This window comes from Microcaecilia unicolor, chromosome 12, assembly GCF_901765095.1.
Source record: "Microcaecilia unicolor chromosome 12, aMicUni1.1, whole genome shotgun sequence".
In the NCBI taxonomy this organism is placed as follows: domain Eukaryota; kingdom Metazoa; phylum Chordata; class Amphibia; order Gymnophiona; family Siphonopidae; genus Microcaecilia; species Microcaecilia unicolor.
Window position 1 is genome coordinate 82257391 of NC_044042.1, and position 10998 is coordinate 82268388.

Below are 10998 nucleotides of genomic sequence, written 5' to 3' on the forward strand. Positions count from 1 at the left end.
TGAGGCTAGAGTAGCAGACTTGGTGGAGCTGAGGTAGACAGGTAGATAGAGGAGACCTACAGAGATGTTGTAGAGAAGTCCCACCTCCAGTCTGGTAGCCCTTGTGCTACCTTGGAGGAGGGAGGTTGCCTAGAAGGAGAGCATCACTCTGGTGAAGTAGGAAGTACTACTGTAGCCAGGACCTGCCCACCAGGGGATGTACTATCCTCTCGCACCGAGGATATGTCTCCCAAGTGCTGCCTGGGGAGGTAAAGGTTAGGACAGCTGTTGTAATTGGTGATTCGATCATTAGGCATATAGATAGCTGGGTGGCTGGTGGACGTGAGGATCGCCTGGTGACTTGCCTGCCTGGTGCGAAGGTGGCGGACCTCACGCGTCACCTAGATAGGATTTTAGATAGTGCTGGGGAGGAGTCAGCTGTCTTGGTACATGTGGGTACCAATGACATAGGAAAATGTGGGGGAGAGGTTCTGGAAGCCAAATTTAGGCTCTTAGGTAGAAAGCTCAAATCCAGATCCTCTAGGGTAGCATTTTCTGAAATGCTACCTGTTCCACGCGCAGGGCCCAAGAGACAGGCAGAGCTCTGGAGTCTCAATGCGTGGATGAGACGACGGTGCAGGGAGGAGGGTTTTAGATTTGTTAGGAACTGGGCAACATTCTGGGGAAGGGGGAGCCTATTCCAAAAGGATGGGCTCCACCTTAACCAGGGTGGGACCAGGCTGCTGGCATCGGCATTTAAAAAGGAGATAGAGCAGCTTTTAAACTAGAAATGGGGGGAAGGCTGACAGTCGCTCAAAAGTGCATGGTACGGGATAAGGTATCTTTCAAAGATATCACCAAAACAGGGAAGATAGGGTATCCTGATAGTAAGGTTGCAAAAGAGACCATAGTAGATCAGGTGTCCCTAAATAAAAATCAGACAAAAGATTGCAAATTAGTACTGTCAAGTAATAAGCATGATGTAAATAGCAACAAACACAGTTTGAAATGTCTATATGCAAATGCCAGGAGCCTAAGAAATAAGATGGGAGAGTTAGAATATATTGCACTAAATAAAAAATTAGATATAATAGGCATCTCTGAGACCTGGTGGAAGGAGGCTAACCAGTGGGACACTGTCATACCGGGGTACAAATTATATCGTAGTGATAGGGTGGATCGAATTGGTGGAGGGGTAGCATTGTATATTAACGAGAGCCTTGAATCAAATAGATTGAAAATTCTGCAGGAAACAAAACACTTCTTGGAATCACTGTGGATTTAAATTCCATGTGTAAAGGGGAAAAGGATAATGATAGGAGTGTACTACCATACACCTGGCCAGGATGAACAGACAGATGCAGAAATGTTAAAGGAAATTAGGGACGCAAACAAACTGGGCAACACAATAATAATGGGTCATTTCAATTACCCCGATATTGACTTGGTAAATGTAACATTGGGACATGCTAGGGAGGTAAAATTCCTTGATGAAATCAAGGACAGCTTTATGGAGCAGCTGGTACAGAAATTGACGAGAGAAGGAAAAATTCTAGACCTAGTCCTTAGTGGAGCGCATGATCTGGTGTGGGAGGTAATGGTGCTGGTGCTGGTGCCGCTTGATAACAGTGAGCATAATATGATCGGATTTGATATTAGCTTTGCAGTAAGTATACATAGGAAATCAAATACGTTAGCATTTAACTTTAAAAAAGGAGACTATGATAAAATGAGAAGAACGGTGAAAAGAAAACTTAGAGGAGCGACTGCGAGGGTCAAAAATTTACATCAGGCATGGATGCTGTTCAAAAACACCATCCTGGAAGACTAGGCCAAATATATTCTGCATATTAAAAAAGGACGGAAGATCAAACGACAGCCGGAGTGGTTAAATAGTGAGGTGAAGGAAGATATTAGAGCTAAAAGAAAATCCTTCAGAAAATGGAAGAAGGAACCGACTGAAAATAATAAGAAATGGCATAAGGAATGTCAAGTCAAATGCAAAGCGCTGATAAGGAAAGCTAAGAGGGACTTCGAAAAAAAGATTGTGTTGGAGGCAAAAACACATAGTAAAATTTTTTTAGGTATATTAAAAGCAGGAAGCCGGCAAAAGAATCGGTTGGACGGCTAGATGACCGAGGAGTAAAAGGGGCGATCAGGGTAGACAAAGCCGTAGCAGAGAGATTAAATGAATTCTTCGGTCTTCACCGAGGAAGATTTGGGTGTGATACCAGTGCCGGAAATGGTATTCGAAGCTGACGAGTCGGAGAAACTTAATGAATTCTCTGTAAACCTGGAGGATGTAATGGGTAGTTCTACAAACTGAAGAGTAGCAAATCTCCTGGACTGGATGGTATTCATCCCAGATAGAACTGAAAAATGAGCTCGTGGAGCTATTGTTAGAAATATGTAATTTATCCTTAAAATCGAGCATGGTACTGGAAGATTGGAGGGTGGCCAATGTAACGCCAATTTTTAAAAAAGATTCCAGAGGAGATCCCGGAAATTATAGACCGGTGAGTCTGACGTCGGTGCCGGGCAAAATGGTAGAGACTATTATTAAGAACAAAATTACAGAGCATATTCAAAAGCATGGATTAATGAGACAAAGTCAACATGGATTTAGTGAAGGGAAATCTTGCCTCACCAATCTACTACATTTCTTTGAAGGGGTGAAAAACATGTGGATAAAGGGGAGCCGGTTGATATTGTGTATCTGGAATTTCAGAAGGCGTTTGACAAAGTACCTCATGAAAGACTCCAGAGGAAATTGGAGAGTCATGGGATAGGAGGTAGTGTTCTATTGTGGATTAAAAACTGGTTAAAAGATAGAAAACAGAGAGTAGGGTTAAATGGACAGTATTCTCAATGGAGAAGGGTAGTTAGTGGGGTTCCCCAGGGCTCTGTGCTGGGACCGCTGCTTTTTAACATATTTATAAATGACCTAGAGATGGGAGTAACTTATTTATTTATTTATTTATTTATTGCATTTGTACCCCACATTATCCCACCTTTTTGCAGGCTCAATGTGGCTTACAGGGTGTAATTTGGTATTATCGTTACATAGAATTGGATACAGTCGGTAATGAATTAGAGTAAGAGAGGAATTAATTAGAAGGTAATGGGTAAGGTCGTGTCGAAGTGTTTTAGAGCGTTTGGGTGATGTACGGAGTAGTATGATTCATCAGGATTGTTTTTGTAGGCTATGTTGAAGGGAAATGTCTTCAAAGGTTTGTAGTTTGATTCATCAAGGATTATTTTTGTAGGCTTTGTTGAAGAGAAATGTCTTCAAAGTTTTGCGAAAGTTGGTTAAGTTGTCCGTGGTTTTCAGGGTCTTGGGTAGTGCGTTCCATAGCTGTGTGCTTTTGTACGCAAAGGTAGTAGCGTATGCCTGTTTGTATTTGGTTCCTTTACAGCTGGGGAAGTTCAAGTTGAGGAACTTACGGGCTGATCTTCTGGCATTTCTGGGTGGTAAGTCTATTAAGTTCAGCATGTAGATTGGGGCCTCTGCGTGAATGATTTTGTATACGGTCGTGCAGATCTTGAACTCAATTCTTTCCTTGAGCGGGAGCCAGTGTAGTTTCTCTCTTAGGTGTTTTGCACTTTCGTATTTGGGTTTTCCAAAAATAAGACGGGCTGCGGTGTTCTGGGCTGTTTGGAGTTTTTTAATGGTCTGTTCTTTACATCCTACATACAGAGCATTGCAATAGTCCAGGTGACTTATCACTAGTGATTGTACCAGGGTGCGGAAGACGTATCTAGGGAAAAAAGGTTTTATTCTTTTGAGTTTCCACATTGAGTAGAACATTTTTTTTGTTGAGGTAGTTAAATTTAGTGAGGTAATTAAATTTGCTGATGACACAAAGTTATTCAAAGTCGTTAAATCGCGGGAGGATTGTGAAAAATTACAAGCGGACCTTACAAGACTGGGAGACTTGGCGTCTAACTGGCAGAAGACGTTTAATGTGAGCAAGTGCAAAGTGGAAAAAGGAACCTGAATTATAGCTATGTCATGCAAAGTTCCACATTAGGAGTCACGGACCAAGAAAGGGATCTAGGTGTCGTCGTCGATGATACATTGAAACCTGCTCAGTGTGCTGCTGCGGCTAAGAAAGCAAATAGAATGTTAGGTATTATTAGGAAAGGAATGGAAAACAGAAATGAGGATGTTATAATGCCTTTGTATCGCTCCATGGTGCGATCGCACCTCGAATATTGTGTTCAATTCTGGTCGCCGCATCCCAAAAAAGAAATAGTGGAATTAGAAAAGGTGCAGAGAAGGGCGACAAAAATGATAAAGGGGATGGGTCAATTTCTCTATAAGGAAAGGCTAAAGCGGCTAGGGCTCTTCAGCTTGGAGGAAAGGCGGCTGAGGGGAGATATGATAGAGGTCTATAAAATAATGAGTGGAGTTGAACGTGTAGATGTGAAGCGTCTGTTCACACTTTCCAAAAATACTAGGACTAGGGGGCATGCGATGAAGCTACAATGTAGTAAATTTAAAATGAATCGGAGAAACTTTTTCTTCACTCAACGTGTAATTAAACTCTGGAATTTGTTGCCAGAGAATATAAAGGCAGTTAGCTTAGCGGAGTTTAAAAAAGGTTTGGATGGCTTCCTGAAGGAAAAGTCCATAGACCGTTATTAAATGGACTTGGGGAAAATCCACTATTTCTGGGATAAGCAGTATAAAATGTTTTGTACATTTTTGGGATCTTGCCGGGTATCTGTGACCTGGATTGACCACTATTGGAAACAGGATGCTGGGCTCGATGGACCTTTGGTCTTTCCCAGTATGGCAATACTTATGTACTTATGACCAGCTATTTAAAAAAAAATACATTCTTGCACTGTCCTCTTCTAATTTAGCTTATCGAAAAGAGGGAATCTCCAAAAGACATTTACCCTGAGAATGTAATGTTATTGTAAGACAATAATTTTAAATAAGAGGAGATGGCTAGAGGAACCTCATTTCGTAAAGCCTTTAAATCCAAAACTATAATCTTAAATCTAGTTCTCCAAGCAACTGGTAATCAATGAAGCTTAGAAAGCAAGGGAGTTATATATTCCATCTTCGATAACCCCCAAAAGACTCGCGCAGCACCATTTTTGTCACGTTTGTGACTGCTTTCCATGTGGGTGCTCTCCTTGCCCTCTGGTGGCTAGAACTGGTGGCTGCTATGGACTGGTTTCTGTTGTCTTCCATGTTCCAGACTTCAGTGAGTCCGGTCCGGATTTTCTGGTTTGCCAGACTTGCTCTGCTGGTTTGTCCTTGAACAGCAACCTTACTTGGCTGGTGATGATTGCAGCTGTGGGTCAGCTGCTGATGGGCTTATTAGCTTCTGTGAGCCTTGCTTGCCTTGCCTTGGTATCAAAGGTCTTCCATGAGTTCCTGTTGGTTTGTTCCTGCTCTGAAAGGTCTGTGTGTTTGACCCTGCCTGTTCCTGGACATCTCTTGATTTCTGCCTGCCTAAAGACTCTGGTTAGTTTATGGATTACCCTTGTTTGCTGCCTGCCTAGAGACTTTGCCTGGACCTGACTACTGCTTTTGTTAGCCACCTGCCTAGAGACTGCCTGGACCTGACTTCTGTTATTGTTTGCTACCTATTATTAAAGCCTCTTCTAGTTATATTCTGTGGTTCCTGCCTGTTGTGTTCAGCACTGCTTTCTGCTTGGGTGATTTGCCTGCCGCTGCCACTCCTCGGCAGTGGCCCGCCCCAAGGGCTCACAAACCTAGTTCCTGCTTTGAGTACGTGACAATTTTGAGTAACCTGGAAAGCTCTTAACGAAGTCTAAGGTAAACCACAAAAAAACAAATTACAATAATCCAAATTGGGCATAACCAAGCTTCTCCGAGGACAAGCAGGCTGCTTGTTCTCACTGATGGGTGACGTCCGCGGCAGCCCCTCCAATCGGAATCTTCACTAGCAAAAGCCTTTGCTAGCCCTCGCGCGCTGATGCGCACCGCGCATGCGCGGCCGTCTTCCCGCCCGAAACCGGCTTGGGCCGGCCAGTCTTCTTTTCTCCGCGCTCGGTACGGTTGTGTTTTACCGTTCGTGCCCCGGAAAGTCGACCTCGCGCGTCATTTTTCGACATTTTCTGTGAGAAATCCAGAAATCCTTTGGATTAGCCACTTTCGGTTTTTCCTTCCTCTACTTCGAGTTTTTCGCCCCGTTAAGTTTTCTTTCGTCATCGGGGTAGGCCTTACTTAGGCCCCGGTCGAAATTTCCCTTTTTTCTGTGCCAAATTTCACCATTTCGTCTTTCGATTTCGCCGGCGTGATTTTTCCGCCCATGACATCGAAGCCTTCCAGCGGCTTCAAGAAGTGCACCCAGTGCGCCCGGGTAATCTCGCTCACTGACAGGCACGCGTCGTGTCTTCAGTGTCTGGGGGCTGGGCACCGCCCTCAGGCCTGTAGTCTGTGTTCCCTTTTGCAAAGGCGGACTCAGGTAGCGAGGTTAGCCCAGTGGAACGTTTTGTTCTCGGGCTCTTCGTCGGCATCGGCACCGGGGGTATCGAGTGCATCGACGTCTTCAGCGTCCAGACCTTCAACCTCGGCGGCCAGTGCATCGAGTGCATCGAGGCATCGGCCCTCTGCATCGGCGCCGAGACATCGGATAGCTGCATCGACGTCGGTGGTACCGGGACCTCGTCTGCTGATGTCGTCGGACGGTGGTGCTTCGTCTGGAGTGCAGGTGAGGGCTGTCCATTCCCCTGCTGGTGGCGGTGAGCCTTCGGGTGGGTCTCCCCCTACCCTGAGGGCTCCTGCAGTACAGCCCCCCCGAGACCGACCCTCTTCGGTCTCGGCCCCGAAGAAGCGACGGCTGGATTCTACGTCCTCCTCGTCGGTACCGGGAAGCTCCGGTGACATGCTTCGTCCCAAGAAGTCGAAGAAGCATCGTCACCGGTCCCCTTCCTGTGTCGGTACCGAGAGCTCTGGGTCGCCGAAGGAGTCGGCACCCAGCAGGCATCGACGCCAAGAGGACCGCTCACCCTCTGTTCAGGAGGTGTCGATGCGCTCCACTCTGGACAGCCCGGAACAGCCTCCACGCCCGGAACAGGTTCTGACGTCGAAGCCTGCATCGACCTCCATGCCTTTCTCTGCAGCCGCTCTGAACGAGAGCCTCCGGGCCGTCCTCCCAGAGATTCTGGGAGAGCTGTTGCGCCCTACCCCTCCGGTACCGGCGGTGCTTGCGCCACCGGTACCGTCGAGCGTGGCGCCAGCTGGCCCATCGCCCGAGGTGAGGTTTCCGGCATCGGTGCCGCGTGCGGTGCCGGCTGCCGTTGCCTCCCAGGAAGGCTCCCCGACTACGTCGGCGGAGGGAGCTTCGCCGATGCGGGCGAGGGAGTCTACCTCTCGACGCCCCCATCGTGGACGTGGCTCCACGGAGTCGAGTCGGGCATGGTTGCAGACACAGGTTCATGAACTTGTGTCTGACACCGAGGGTGAGGCCTCGTGGGAAGAGGAAGAAGACCCCAGATATTTCTCTGACGAGGAGTCTGAGGGTCTTCCTTCCGATCCCACTCCCTCTCCTGAAAGGCAGCTTTCTCCTCCTGAGAGTCTGTCTTTCGCTTCCTTTGTCCGGGAGATGTCTACGGCCATCCCCTTCCCGGTGGTTGTGGAGGACGAGCCCAGGGCTGAAATGTTTGAGCTCCTGGACTATCCTTCTCCACCTAAGGAAGCGTCCACTGTTCCCTTGCATCATGTCCTAAAAAAGACATTGCTTGCGAACTGGATCAAACCTTTAACTAATCCCCACATCCCCAAGAAGATCGAGTCCCAGTACCGGATCCATGGGGACCCAGATCTGATGCGCACTCAGTTGCCTCATGATTCTGGAGTTGTGGATCTGGCCCTAAAGAAGGCTAAGAGTTCTAGGGAGCATGCTTCGGCGCCCCCAGGCAAGGACTCTAGAACCTTAGACTCCTTTGGGAGGAAGGCCTACCATTCTTCTATGCGCGTGGCCAAAATTCAGTCTTACCAGCTCTACACGAGCATACACATGCGGAACAATGTGCGGCAGTTGGCAGGCTTGGTTGATGCGCTCCCCCCTGAGCAAGCCAAGCCGTTTCAGGAGGTGGTCAGGCAGCTGAAGGCGTGCAGAAAATTCCTGGCCAGAGGGGTGTATGACACCTCTGATGTTGCGTCCAGGGCTGCTGCTCAAGGTGTGGTGATGCGCAGGCTCTCATGGCTGCGTGCCTCCGACCTGGAGAATAGAATCCAGCAGCGGATTGCGGACTCGCCTTGCCGTGCGGATAACATTTTTGGAGAGAAAGTCGAACAGGTGGTAGGAGCAGCTCCACCAGCGGGACACCGCATTCGACAAGTTCTCCCGCAGGTACAAGCGTAGGTACAATCCTCCTTCTCGACAGCCTGCGGCCCAGGCTAAGCCCCAGCGCGCTCGCTCTCGTCAGCAGCGTGCGACCCAGCAAGGCCCCTCGGCTCCCCAGCAAAAGCAAGGGGCGAGCTTTTGACTGGCTCCAGCAGAGCATAGCCGACATCCCAGTGTCAGTGCCGGGCGACCTGCCAGTCGGAGGAAGGTTGAAAGCTTTTCACCAAAGGTGGCCTCTCATAACCTCCGATCAGTGGGTTCTCCAAATAGTCCGGCAAGGATACACCCTCAATTGGCCTCAAAACCTCCAAATTGTCCACCGGGAGCTCAGTCTTACAGCTTCCAGCACAAGCAGGTACTTGCAGAGGAACTCTCCGCCCTTCTCAGCGCCAATGCGGTCGAGCCCGTGCCATCCGGGCAAGAAGGGCTGGGATTCTATTCCAGGTACTTCCTTGTGGAAAAGAAAACAGGGGGGATGCGTCCCATCCTAGACCTAAGGGCCCTGAACAAATATCTGGTCAAAGAAAAGTTCAGGATGCTTTCCCTGGGCACCCTACTTCCCATGATTCAGGAAAACGATTGGTTATGCTCTCTGGACTTGAAGGATGCCTACACACACATCCCGATACTGCCAGCTCACAGACAGTATCTGCGATTTCAGCTGGGCACACGTCACTTCCAGTACTGTGTGATACCCTTTGGGCTCGCCTCTGCGCCCAGGGTGTTCACAAAGTGCTTGGCGGTAGTAGCGGCAGCACTTCGCAGGCTGGGGGTGCACGTGTTCCCATATCTCGACGATTAGCTGGTGAAGAACACGTCCGAGGCAGGAGCCCTGCAGTCCATGCAGATGACTATTCGCCTCCTGGAGCTACTGGGGTTTGTGATAAATTACCCAAAGTCCCATCTTCTCCCGGCGCAGAGACTCAAATTCATAGGAGCTCTGCTGGATTCTCGGACGGCTCGCGCCTATCTCCCAGAGACGAGAGCCAACAACTTGTTGTCCCTCGTCTCGCGGGTGCGAGCGTCACAGCAGATCACAGCTCGGCAGATGTTGAGATTGCTGGGCCACATGGCCTCCACAGTTCATGTGACTCCCATGGCCCGCCTTCACATGAGATCTGCTCAATGGACCCTAGCTTCCCAGTGGTTTCAGGCTGCTGGGGATCTAGAGGACGTGATCCACCTGTCCACGAGTTTTCTCGCATCCCTGTATTGGTGGACGATTTGGTCCAATTTGACTCTGGGACGTCCTTTCCAAATTCCTCAGCCACAAAAATTGCTGACCACGGATGCGTCTCTCCTGGGATGGGGAGCTCATGTCGATGGGCTTCACACCCAAGGAAGCTGGTCCCTCCAGGAACGCGATCTACAGATCAATCTTCTGGAGTTACGAGCGATCTGGAACGCTCTGAAGGCTTTCAGAGATCGGCTGTCCCACCAAATTATCCAAATTCAGACAGACAACCAGGTTGCCATGTACTACGTCAACAAGCAGGGGGGCACCGGATCTCGCCCCCTGTGTCAGGAAGCCGTCAGCATGTGGCTCTGGGCTCGCCGGCACGGCATGGTGCTCCAAGCCACATATCTGGCAGACGTAAACAAGAGTCTGGCCGACAGACTGAGCAGGATTATGCAACCTCACGAGTGGTCGCTCAACTCCCAAGTGGTGCGCCAGATCTTCCAAGCGTGGGGCACCCCCTTGGTGGATCTTTTCGCATCTCGAGCCAACCACAAAGTCCCTCAGTTCTGTTCCAGGCTTCAGGCCCACGGCAGACTGGCATCGGATGCCTTCCTCCTGGATTGGGGGGAGGGTCTGCTGTATGCTTATCCTCCCATACCTCTGGTGGGGAAGACTTTGTTGAAACTCAAGCAAGACCGAGGCACCATGATTCTGATTGCTCCTTTTTGGCCGCGTCAGATCTGGTTCCCTCTTCTTCTGGAGTTGTCCTCCGAAGAACCCTGGAGATTGGAGTGTTTTCCGACCCTCATCACGCAGGACGAAGGGGCGCTTCTGCATCCCAACCTCCGGTCCCTGGCTCTCACGGCCTGGATGTTGAGAGCGTAGACTTTGCCTCTTTGGGTCTGTCAGAGGGTGTCTCCCGCATCTTGCTTGCTTCCAGGAAAGATTCCACTAAGAGGAGTTACTTCTTTTTATGGAGGAGGTTTGCCGTATGGTGTGACAGCAAGGCCCTAGATCCTCGCTCTTGTCCTACACAGACCCTGCTTGAATACCTTCTGCACTTGTCTGAGTCCGGTCTCAAGACCAACTCTGTAAGGGTTCACCTTAGTGCAATCAGTGCATACCATTACCGTGTGGAAGGTAAGCCGATCTCAGGACAGCCTTTAGTTGTTCGCTTCATGAGAGGTTTGCTTCTGTCAAAGCCCCCTGTCAAGCCTCCTACAGTGTCATGGGATCTCAATGTCATTCTCACCCAGCTGATGAAACCTCCTTTTGAGCCACTGAATTCATGCCATCTGAAGTACTTGACCTGGAAGGTCATTTTCTTGGTGGCAGTTACTTCAGCTCGTAGAGTCAGTGAGCTACAGGCCCTGGTAGCCCAGGCTCCTTACACCAAATTTCATCATAACAGAGTAGTCCTCCGCACTCACCCTAAGTTCCTGCCAAAGGTCGTGTCGGAGTTCCATCTGAACCAGTCAATTGTGTTGCCAACATTCTTTCCCCGTC